The following is a 12,865-nucleotide window of genomic DNA, read 5'->3' as shown; positions in this document are numbered from 1 at the left end:
TCGAGAGCCTCTGGGGAGGTTTCATGTGGACAACGCTGTAAGTGGGAGTTCGAGTCCGGCCTTTGCCAGTCGCTACCCGAGGCCACGTTTCCCTGCCCATTGAATGGGGTCGTGAAAATTGACTTTCCTGACCTATGATTACATAATACATCTAGAAACTTCTCTCCACACTCCCAGGCGTAGGCCGGACCACCGTGGCCCCCAGCCTGGAAGACTCTAGGGACCTCCGCACTCACTGTGCTTCCACCAGCGGCAACATACCTAATTTTACACTTTTCTATAGTAACCACGTTAAAAAAGTTTTAAAAAGTTAAAATAATTTTAATATACTAAAAATATAGCCACAATATCATTTCAACATGTGATCGGTATAAAAAAATACAACAGAGGTATCTTACTTGTTGTTACTTAGTACTAAGGCTTTGAAATCCTGTGTGTTCTACACTTTATACCACATCTGTGATCCGGACGCTGCATTTTCACCGGAAATAGTTTAGGTTTCATAAAATTTACAGTTGAAATGTAGATTCACATACCCAAGCTGTATCCAGCATACTTAAAAGTTTCCCATGAGCTCAGTCTTCTGTCGGTGTTAAATTGAAATGTTAATTGATGAAAGTTAAGCGACGGGAATGTTCTGTTTCACAACTGGCACTAAGCCACATGCAGGAGCTCGTGATCCCCTGTGGCTTCTGTATTGGACAGTGCAGATCTGAAACAAATTGGATCAGTCACCCCCCCCCACTTAAAATGTGAGTGGTTTTCTGTTGTTCTCAGTATGAGAATATTGTCTTCAAGACTCTACATGCTTTGTTTACTACCCACCCAGCCCCCAACTTCAGTCCAGCCAAACTGACCCTCTTTTAGTTTCGTAAAAATCTGACATGGCAGCCCCACCTCTTCTTCCAGCTCTTGCCATGACTGGTGCCTTCTTGTTATTCAGGTCTCTGCTCAGATGTCCTCTCCTGGGAGAAACCTTTCCAAGGGTCCCCTGGACAGTGTTCAGACTCAGAGTGTAAGCCTGAACAGTACTGTTTCAAGCCACTAGCATTTTTTTTTTTTTTACTTACTAGTTTACAGGTTTATTACAGAAGGATCTCACTCAGGAAGAACCAGATGAAAGAGATGTAGAGGGCAAGGTATGGGGAAGGGGGGGTTGTGTGTGGAACTTCCACGCTCTCTGAACTTCCATGCTCTTTGAGCGTGCTCTCTCTCCCCATTGTCCACGTGTTCACAAACCCAGAAACTCTCTGAACCCTGTCCTTTTGGGTTGTTACGGAGGCTGCATTAGGCATGATTGATTAAATCACTGACCACTGGTGACTGAGCTCAATCTCCAGCCCTTCACCCGACTCAGAGGTGGGGGTGCGTTGAGCAAGCCACTAGCATTTCTTATCCAGCCTCCTCTGTGGCCTCATGATGCTAGGCATTATTATTATTATTATTTTTTTTTGTATCTCTGTCTCACATCCAGCCTCCTCTGTGGCCTCATGATGCTAGGTATTATTATTATTTTTTGTATCTCTATCTCACATTAAGTAAAAAAAAAACATTTTTTTAAAAATTATAAATTATTTATTTTTGGCTGCATTGGGTCTTTGTTGCTTCATGTGGGCTTTCTCTAGTTGCGGTGAGTGGGAGCTACTCTTCGTTGAGGTGCACGGGCTTCTCATTGCGGTGGTTTCTCTTGTTGCGGAGCACGGGCTCTAGCTACGCAGGCTTCAGTAGTTGTGGCACACAGGCTCAGTAGTTGCGGCTCGTGGGCTCTAGAGTGCAGGCTCAGTAGTTGTGGCACACGGGCTTAGTTGCTTTGCAGCACGTGGGATCTTCTGGGACCAGGGCTCGAACCCGCGTCCCCTGCATTGGCAGGTGGATTCTCAACCACTGCACCACCAGGGAAGCCCAAATTTTTTTCCCCCATTGAAACGATTTGGCTGCAAGAAAATTCACATTACAATCAGTTATGATTTCTTGGCAGTCACTGGGCATCCTTGGGAATTTTTGTGACTTGAGAAAATCTAATTTTCAAATTATTTCCAAATGTAATTCGATTGTTTATGAATACAAAATTTGATGAATGAAGTTGTTATGGTATGTTTTCTAGACATTTAATTAAACATTTATTCATTACAACTTCGTAGTTTTCTTTTTGCATCGTGGAACTTTTTTTCCTTTATTCCCAGCCCCAACCTTTTCATAGCCTCTGAAAAGCTCATCAGCCGTAAGCATTATGTCTGTGGTGCTAATGAAGAAAATGGCCCTGTCTATAATGCCTTCTCCCTACAGCTGGCTGAGTAATCTTCAGTTGTAAACCAGATCATGTCATTACCCTGCTTAAAACCTTCAAAGGCTTATCATACTTAGAATGAAACTTACGATCTTTACTTTGGCTTAGGAGGCCCTGCACACTGGCTTAAGCTGACCTCTCAAGCCTCAGCTACCAGTCTCCCTCTTGTGACCACTCTCAAGCCCTGCTGGCTTCATTTCCCGTCTTTCAACACACCAAACTTATTCCTGCTGCAGGGTTTTGCACTTGCTGTTCCCTCCGCCTGGAATGTGCTTCCTTCAGATAATTGGGTGGCTGTCTCATTCTCATCATTTATGGTTCACCTCAAATGTCTCTCCCAAAGAAGCCTTCTTGGACCACCCTAGTTAAAGTAGACCTTCGTTAATTACAAAAACCTGCTTTATTTTTTATCTTAGGAGCACTTACCAGAATCTGTAGATATGTTGATTTTAATTGTGCTTCTTTTTTTTGGCCGCACGGCTTACGGGATCTCAGTTCCACTACCAGGGATTGGACCTGGGCCAGTGGAAGCGCCGAATGCTAACCACTAGACCACCAGGGAACTCCCTAATTGTGCTTTTTATCTCTCATCATCCCTCAGTAGACTGAAAGCTGGTTGAGGACAGAGATCTCACCTGTCTCACACTGAAGTCTCAGTGTATTGCCAGAGCTTAGCATAGGAAGTCTTCAATAAATTTTTTTTTAAAGTGTAAATCCATATAAAGACTTAGCATAGTACCTGGAATGTGACGAGTACTCCATAAACACCATAAACATGGACTGTTAGTAGCACATAGTAATTAGGAGATAAGTCATCATTTTTCTTACGTAGTATTTCAGGTGCACTCACACTCAAAAACAAGCATAAGAAATGCCATGACAAATATGTTTTTACCCATTACCCAGCTTAAGAAGTAAAACATTAGCGATGCAATTGAAAGGTCTTATATACCCCTGCCTCAAACCCGTTCCTCTCCCCTTTTTTTCAGATGTAACTACAATCCTGGTTTTGGTGTTTATTTTTCAGTGCATGTTTGTATATCTTTAATATGTGCCTTTAAACTATGTATAGTATTGTATGTCATGTTCTACAACTTTATACAAAAGAGTCAACTATAGCAGGCCTGAGACTGCTCTCCTTAGAAAGGCCTGTTTGCAAGGTTGGCCCTTGGTTGGTGTCTAGGAACTTGGATTTCAGGAGGGTTCACACCATTCCCTAAATAATACAAGGGGCTCATGGTGCCTAAACTGTACAAACAATGTGATTTGTGTCGAGCACCTGCTTTCCTTCTGGAGTCTGGAAGTTTGGTACTTGACCAGCTGCCCCACCCCCCCACCCTAATACCCTGGGCACTGTATCTCTAAGGAGCTTTCCTGGTGGACAACATTTCACACGTGTTGTCACAGCTCTGCTATAGGAACTAAGCACGTTCTTTGTAACTCCACTGGGAGAGGACTCTTGGAAGCTTGTGCCTGGTTTCCTCCAGACTTCGCCCCATGCACCTTTTCCCTTGGCTGATTTTGCTTTGTATCCTTTCACTGTAAGAAATCATACCCTGGGGAATTCCCTGGTGGTCCAGTGGTTAGGTCTCTGAGCTTCCACTTCAGGGGGCACAGGTTCAATCCCTGGTTGGGGAACTAAGATCCCACATGCTGCATGATGTGGCAAAAAAAAAAAAAACAAAAGCAAAAAACCAAAACAACAACAACAAAAAAGAAATCATACCCTGAGTAGGCTATATGCTAAATCCTGTGAATCCTCCTAGTGAGTCAGGGATGATCTTGGGGACCCCCAACACAGTATCATACCACATATATCCTGACAGGGCTAGAACTAGGATGAGGAAAGCAAGGGCACAACATTTAAGGAGACACACCCTCCAAGTCACACAAGTGCCATCCTGTACCTGCATGACTCTGAGGGTGAGTGCCTCCTAAAATTTTCATTCTAGACACCTAACTTGCTTCACTCTGGTCCCAGCCCTACCTTCATTTTTTTTTTTAATTAATTAATTAATTAATTGTGGCTGCCCTGGGTCTTCGTCGCTGCGTGCAGGCTTTTTCTCTAGTTGCGGCAAGTGGGGGCTACTCTTCGTTGCAGTGTACGGGCTTCTCATTGCGGTGGCTTACTCTTGTTGCGGAGCATGGGCTCTAGGCATGCAGGCCTTAGTAGTTGCCGCTCATGGGCTCTAGAGCACAGGCTCAGTAGTTGTGGTGCACAGGCTTAGTTGCTCTGCGGCATGTGGGATCTTCCCGGACCAGGGATCGAACTCGTGTCCCCTGCATTGGCAGGCGGATTCTTAACCACTGCGCCACCAGGGAAGTCCCCCAGCCCTACCTTCTGAAGCTGCTTTTTTTTGGTCAAACATAATGCTTTTTTTAAAAAATAAATTTATTTATTTTTGTCTGTGTTGGGTCTTCGTTGCTGTGCGCAGGCTTTCTCTAGTTGCGGCGAGCAGGGGCTACTATTCGTTGCGGTGCGTGGGCTTCTCACTGCGGTGGCTGCTCTTGTGGAGCATGGGCTCTAGGGTGTGCGGGCTTCAGTAGTTGTGACTTGCGGGCTCTAGAGCGCAGGCTCGGTAGTTGTGGCGCACGGGCTTAGTTGCTCTGCGGCATGTGGGATCTTCCCGGACTAGGGCTCGAACCTGTGGCCCCTGCATTGGCAGGCGGATTCTTAACCACTGTGCCATCAGGGAAGCCCCGAACATAATGCTTTTCAGAGGTATATATATGACACGTGTATAGCTCTAGTCGTTTATTTTCAGTGGTGTATGGCTGTGCTGTCTGATGTAGTAACCATTAGCCACATGTGGCTGTTTATATTTCAGTTAATCAAAATTAAATGAAAAATTCAATTCCCCAGTCACTTAGCCATATTTCATGTGTTTAATAGACACCTGTGGCTAGTGGCTACCACATTAGACAGCTTAGATAAAGAATACTTCTGTGATCACAGAAAGTTTTGTTGGACAGTGTTTACTTATCCATCTGCCTCTTGCTTGGTATTTAGCTTGTTTCTGGTTTTCTACTCTTACAAACAGTGCTGTAATGTTTATTGTTGTGCATGGCTCTTTGTGTACACATGCAGGAGTTTCTCTAGGCTACATACCTAGGAGTTGAATTGCTGGGTTTTGGGAATATTCACCTTTACTAGATATTGCCAGTTTGTTCTTCAAAATGATTGTTCCAGTTCTCACTCCCACCAGCATTGTTGCTATTGCTCAGTGTCCTTATCCATACTTGCTATTGTCAGACTCTTACATGTCTGTCTTTATGATGGGTGTGAATTATTGGTTTCAGTTTGCATTACCATGATTAATAGTGAGATTGAGCTTTTTTCATGTTTATTTACCATTTGCCTTTCGTGAATTGCCTGTTCATATCTTTGCCCATTTTCCTGCTGGATTGTCTTCATCTTACTGAGTGCAGGAGTTCTTACATCTGAGGCATGCCTTTTCATTTGTATGGTGTCTTCTGATGTTCAGAATTTATTATTTTTATTATCATCATCATCATTTTTTTAATGTCATCAGAATTATGAATCTACTTATAGTTTGTGTTTTTTTGTGTCTTGCTTAAGAAATCTTACGCTGCGATCAGTAAGATATCCTACTGTATTTTCTTCTGGAAGGTCTACTTTTCATATTTAGCTTAAAAAACAAACAATCTGGAATTTATTTTTGTTTATGATGTGAGGTAGGTTTAGTTTTTTTCATTTGGATAACCACGTGTCCCAGCTCCATTTATTGAGTAGTCCAGTGGTTCTCAAAATGTGATCCCCTGGGGATCCCCAAGAACCTTTTAGGGAATCCATGAGATAAACTATTTTCATAATAATTCTAAGGCATTATTTGCCTTTCTCATTTGTGCTGTGTTGTCTGTGCACTGTTGGTACAAAAACAATGGGTAAAACTTCTGGCCCCTTAGCAGGAAACAGTGCAGTGTCACCATATTGTGGTAGTGGTTGTCATTGTATTCCTCACCACCACACACACGCTCAATGTTAAAACAGTTTCACTTAAGAATGTCCTTGAAGAAGCAGTGAAAGTAGTAATTGTGTTAAAGCTTAGCCCTACAGCAGGTCTTTCTAATATTCTGGGTGGTGAAATGCGACGCTTGCATAGAGCACTTCTATTGCATGCTGAAGAATGATGGTAGTTGAGGTAATGTACAGTTGTTTGAGTGGAGGTGGAACTGCTGACTTTTTTCATGAACACAGTTTTTACTTGAATAATTGCTAATTATTAATTATTCAGACTAGGATATATGCTATGTATTTTCTCAGAAACAAATGCAGTGAGTGGTCACTTGGAGGAAAATTAACAGTGTGTTGCCAATGATAATATTTGAGCTTTTAAGCAAAACTTAGACATTTAGGAAACTTTTATTTACCACCATCGGCCTGACAACTTTTCAATATTTAAAGGTTTTCCTGATGAGATCAGTGGTGATATTATTAACAGATATATTTAAAAAATACTGTAGAGTGAAATGTAATAACTCAGCATATCAATATTTTCCTAAAGACCAATGCATGATGTTACAAAATCAGTCATAAAAGATCAATTAAAATTTGTAAGATAGACCAATGGGTTTCAGTGTAACAGAGTATGAAAAGTTTATTGATACAGTTTCATATTCAACATTGTAACTAACTTTAATACGCCACCACTTGTTGAGTTTTGGTATAGTAACAAAGTAAAATATCCCCAATTAGCTGAAAAGGCTATGACACTCCTCCCTTTTCCGACTATGTATCTTTGTGAGGCTGGCTTTTCTTCACATACTTCAACCAAAACAGCATATTGCAACAGATTGATTGCAGAAGCCTGATGTGAGAATACAGCTGCCTTTCATTACACCAGACAGTAGGAGTTTTACAAAAATGTAAAACAATACCATTCTTTGCACTACTTTGTTTTTAAAATATGCATATAGTTACTTTTTAATAAAATAGGTCATTTATTTTAACATTTAATAGATTTATTAACCAATTTAATTTAGTTAAATATTTAAAAATTTTGCTCAGTTTTAATTTCCAATTCAGTAAATATAAATAATCTCTATCCCCATAAACAACAGCTCATTAGGGTCCCCATTAAATTTTATTTTGCGGTACATGGGCCTCTCACTGTTGTGGCCTCTCCCGTTGCGGAGCACAGGCTCCGGACGCACAGGCTCAGCGGCCATGGCTCACGGGCCCAGCCGCTCTGCGGCATGTGGCATCTTCCCGGACCGGGGCACGAACCCGTGTCCCCTGCATCGGCAGGTGGACTCTCAACCACTGCGCCACCAGGGAAGCCCCACATTCATTTTTTAAAAAAAGATTTAATTTTTTTTTAGAGCAGTTTTAGGTTCATGACATAGATTTCTCATATACCTCTCCCCCTCCCACATGCATAGTATCCCCCATCATTAACATCCACCACCAAAGTGGTGAATTTGTGTACAATTGATGAACCTATATTGACACATCATTATCACCTAAAATCCACAGTTTATGTTAAGGTTCACTCTTGGTGCACATTCTATGGGTTTGGATAAATGTATGACATGTATTCATCATTACAGTATGATACAGAGTATTTTCACTGCCCTAAAAATCCTCTGTGCTCCTCCCAGTCATCCCCCTCCTTATCCTCATGAATTTTTAAAAGGGTAAAGGGATCTCAAGACCAAAAAAATATAAGATCCTCTGGATTAATCTATCCTTTTCCTAGTGATTTGTAATCTCTGCCTAGAGCAAGTTTCCATCTAGTCACAGGTCTCTTCCATTGGACTTTTTGTCTCTTCCTGTGCCAGATACCACATTGACTTAAATATTACCACACTATAACCAGTGTTGGTAAGGCTAGTTCCCCACCTTGTTCTTTCTTCTTCCATTTGTGCTGGTTATTCTTGGTCTTTGTTCTTCCATAGAAAGTGGGGCACACAAATACTTTTTCCTATTACAAAAGTAATACATATTAATGCAAACAATTTTTAAAATACAGAGCTGCGAGAAAGTTAAAATTACCCTGTTAATATTCTGGTGTATAGTTTTATATTCTGCATATATTTTATTATTATTTTTTAAAGTCAATTAAAATTATTTTTTCTTTTTTTAAAACGTTTAGTTTTTGGCTGCATTGGGTCTTCGTTGCTGCACGCTGGCTTTCTCTAGTTGCAGAGAGATGGTGCGCGAGCTTCTCACTGCAGCAGGTTCTCTTGTTGCCGAGCAGGGGCTCTAGGCACGTGGGCTTCAGTAGTTGTGGCGCGTGGGCTCAGTAGTTGTGGCACTCGGGCTCTAGAGCGCAGGCTCAGTAGTTGTGGCGCACAGGCTTAGTCGCTCCGCGGCATGTGGGATCTTCCTGCACCAGGGCTCCAACCTGTGTCCCTGCATTGGCAGGCGGATTTTTAACCACTGTGCCACCAGGGAAGTCCCTGCATATATTTTATATTTATACACACATATACACATACACACATACACTTGTATATATACACAGTTTCATATTTGTATACACACACTTTTTGTATATACATGCCATCAAAACAAAAGTAAGGTCATACTTTACCCTGTTTTTTATATCTAGGTTTTTACCCTTAGTATTATTATGAATATATTTCCATGTCCTTTAGTGTTCTTCTGCATTATCATTTTGAATGGCTGCATGGTATTCTGTTTATGGATGTGCATTATTTATGTAACAGTTTTCTATGCTAAAATTTTAGATTCTCTCTTGTGTTTCACTCTTAGAAGCCTTACTACAGTGAACTTTTCTTGTCGTTGTCTTCATGCACATGCATGGTTCCTTAGGATCAATTCCCAGGAGAGGACTGGTTGGCTTAAAGTGAGGGCTTCAGTTGTGAGAAGCTGGGATCACTTGGACAGAGGCAAAGGTTGATGGAAGACAGTGGGGCAGGACAGACAGAAAAGAGCAGTGGTTGCGAGAGTTTTGGTCAAGGTGAGTCCCAGTGAAGTAAGAAGGAATATAAATGGGGGAGGGTCCTGTCATCACAGCTCATTGCCATGACTGAGATGTTTGAAAGGGTAAGAGAGAAGCAGAATAAGCCTGAGGATATTGTAGGGATAAAGGAGTAGCCTCAGCCTGGCACCCCTAGGCCTTCCCAAGAGTTCACGGGAGAGAGGAGGTTTTCTCAATGGCAGAGGCTCCAATGCTTTCAAGCCTTTGGGGATCTGAAGCGAATCCTCTGTTGCTCTGCATTAAGACCTTCCCTCTGGCTTAACTCACGTGAGTCCACTCTGGACAATCCTAACATACTAGCTACATAGGGACCATCAGGGTGTGGCATGATTAGTGGGCATCTCTGATGTGGGGAGCCAGATAGTCAGCTTCCCTTAGTGAATGCCGAGTGGGGTTGGTGGGCAGCGATGGGGCCTGGGCAACTGCAGCTGGGTGCAGACAGTCCTCAATGCAGCCCCTGGGACAGGAAGACCAAGGTGGAGGCCTGGTCCATCTTTCTCTTACTAGCTGAGTGAACACGGGTATGTTCTTGAACCTTTCTGGGCTTCAGCTTCTGCAGTTGTATATTGGAGCTAACTAAAACCTGCCTCACTGGGTGGTTGAAAGGATTAAATTGGACAGCATATGTAAAGCATCTACAGGGTGTGGGCACTTTGAACTGCATAGTAATCTTATTTTTTTGAGTAAGTCATTTACTCACCCTAATTTCAGTTTCCTCATCTGATATATGGGGATAATATATATCTTGTGATGATTAAATAAGATGAAATGTAGGAAAGAGCTTTGAAATGAATATCAACATAAATGTTACTGTTCCTGGGCACATGCTAATGGTTGCCCCAAGTGTGTACAGGTGCCACTGACAACCACTGAGGGTCACAGGTTGTCAGGCACAGCAGGTTTCACGGTATGGGTAGAGGAGTCGGATGTGTACAGTGCCGGGAAAGTAAAGGACAAAAAGGTGGAAGAACTGGCTGCGTTCTCATCTTATGCTAGGATAAAATTTCAAAGTCAGAGCATGAGGTCAGAATCATAAAAAATTAAGTGAATTTGCTCACAGAGCATCTCTCTGTAAGTCTAGTAGAACCAGTTCCTCTTCAGCATAGGATAGGGTTGGGCACCGGCTAAATTGCTGAACTTAGATTTCAGGGCCATGCTGAAGTAACAACAGCATCGCACAGTGAGGGGTGCATGGGAACTGAGAGCAGCTGAGGGAATGGTCTTAACTCTCATCTCAGGCCTACTCTGGGTCCTGTGCTCCATTCAGCTGTGTGTCCTTTCACAGACATTTATTGAGCACCTAGTGTGTGCCAGACACTGTGCTAAACAGTAGGGAACAGCAGTGAAAAAACAGACGATTGTACATTATTTTCTGGTGGGGGAGGCAGACAAGCAAAAGGCAAAAAAGGCAGTTTGTGAGTTGGGAGCACTATGGGAGACAAAGCAAGACAGGGGTTAGGAAGTTCTGGAGTGGCCAATTGCAATTTAAATGGAGTAGCCTGGGAAGGCCTGCTGGGAAGCTCTTATTTTCATAAGTCCTAAAGGGAGAATAGGTGAACCCTAGGAACAACCAGTGTAAAGGCCCTGAGGCAGGCAGGAGTTGCCTGCATGTTTGTGGACAGTGAGCACCCCAGTGTGGCTGGAGTGGAGGGAAGGAGGAGAGCTGTAGGGATGAGATGTGATGCTGTAGGGCCTTGTGGGCCATTGTGCTGACCTTAGCGTTTCGTCTGGGTGAGAGAGGAGGCCTTTGGAGAGTTTTGAGCAGAGGAGGGACAAAAAATATGCTTACTGAGATCATTCTGTTTTGTGTGTCCCCTGAAGAGGGACAAGGGAGCTAGTTAGGGGACTGTTACAGTGGTCCTGGTGAAAGACAGTGGTGGCTTGAACCAAAGTAGTGAGAACTAGTTAATTCTGGGTATTTCAAAGTTAGAGGCACTACTGCATCTACTGTCAGATTAGATATGGGGTATGAAACAATGAGTGAGTTCAAGGGAGGCTCCAGGGGTCTTATTTTGAGTCTCAGGATGGACTTGCCGTTAATCAAGGTGGGGAAGCCTGTGGGAGGAACTGGAACAGTGGTGTGTGTATACATGTGCGTGTAACTGGGTTTAACTTTGAGATCCTGCCAGACACACGGGGAGATGTGGAGTGGGTAGTTGGATGTAAATGAATCTGGATCTCAAGATGGAAGTTCAGGCTGGAGCTCTACGTTTGGAAGTCATCAGCATAATAGATGGTACAGCTGACACTTGAAAAATGCAGGGGTTAGGGGTGCTGACCCCTGTGCAATCAAAAATCTATGTATAACTTTTTTTTTTTTTGGCTACACTGTGGCATGTGGGGATCTTAGTTCCCAGACCCTGTGCCCCTGCAGTGAAAGCATGGATTCTTAACCACTTGGACCACCAGCGAAGTACCTCCACGTATAGTTCTTTTTTGGTGGTACGCGGGCCTCTCACTGTTGTGGCCTCTCCCGTTGCAGAAGACAGGCTCCGGACGCGCAGGCTCAGTGACCATGGCTCACGGGCCCAGCCTCTCCACGGCATGTGGGATCCTCCCGGACTGGAGCACGAACCCATGTCCCCTGCATGGGCAGGCGGACTGTCAACCACTGCGCCACCAGGGAAGCCCCATGTATAACTTTTGACTCCCCCAAAACTTAACTACTAATAGCCTACTGTTGACTGGAAGCCTTAACCATAACATAAACAGTCAATTAACACATATTTTGTATGTGTATTATATGCTGTCTTCTTACATGAAAGTAAGCAATAGAAAAGAAACTTATTAAGAAAATCGTAAGGAAGAGAAAATACATTTATAATACGGTACTGTATTTATCAATACCGAAAGCGTACATCATTTATTTACAAGATGAATCGTCTGTCAGTACCTACATCAATATTGTCTTATAAAAAACACTGTAGATATTACACATATTACTAACACTAGACATCAAAAATGAAAAGAAAATGTGAAAAAGAAATTCATTTTTATTTACAGGTATAGTGATTCATGCACTGAAAATGAAGCAGCAGCAATATGATTGCTTTATGGTAGCCTAGTGCAGTCGATGGGGCTGTGTACGGTTTGTCAGTGTGTGCATAAGTTTTGATACATTTTAACTTTTTATAATAGATATGTGTGTATTTTATGGTAGTAAATGATAAAATAGACTAGTATCTACATATATTCTGTTCATTCATGACATGCCTCTTAATTTTTTTGAAGGTTTCGAGGTTACATGGTTCATTTGCGAGTTTTTTCCAATTGTCGCAAATCTCCAAGAATTTTTCCAATATACTTATTGAAAAGAATCCTCATCTAAGTGGACCTGTGTGGTTCAAACCTGTGTTGCTCAAGGGTCAGCTGTATTTAAAAACCATTTAATGGGATGAGATCTCCCAGGGAGTGAGTGTAGGTAAAGGTCCAAGGCTGAGCCCTTGGGCTCGCCAACATTAAGAGGTCAGGAGATGAGAAGGAACCAGTGTGGAGACTGGGAAGGAGTAGCTGGGGAGTGGGGAGGAGGAATGGCTGAGCGCGGCATCCTGGACGCCAGTGTTGAGGGCAGAGGGGCACGGAGAGAAGTGCTTGCACTGCTTGGTCATTC

The sequence above is a fragment of the Monodon monoceros genome, unplaced genomic scaffold, assembly GCF_005190385.1.
Source record: "Monodon monoceros isolate NGI ecotype Baffin Bay Population unplaced genomic scaffold, NGI_Narwhal_1 Super_Scaffold_12, whole genome shotgun sequence".
NCBI classification, from domain to species: domain Eukaryota; kingdom Metazoa; phylum Chordata; class Mammalia; order Artiodactyla; family Monodontidae; genus Monodon; species Monodon monoceros.
This window is presented reverse-complemented; position numbering follows the sequence as displayed.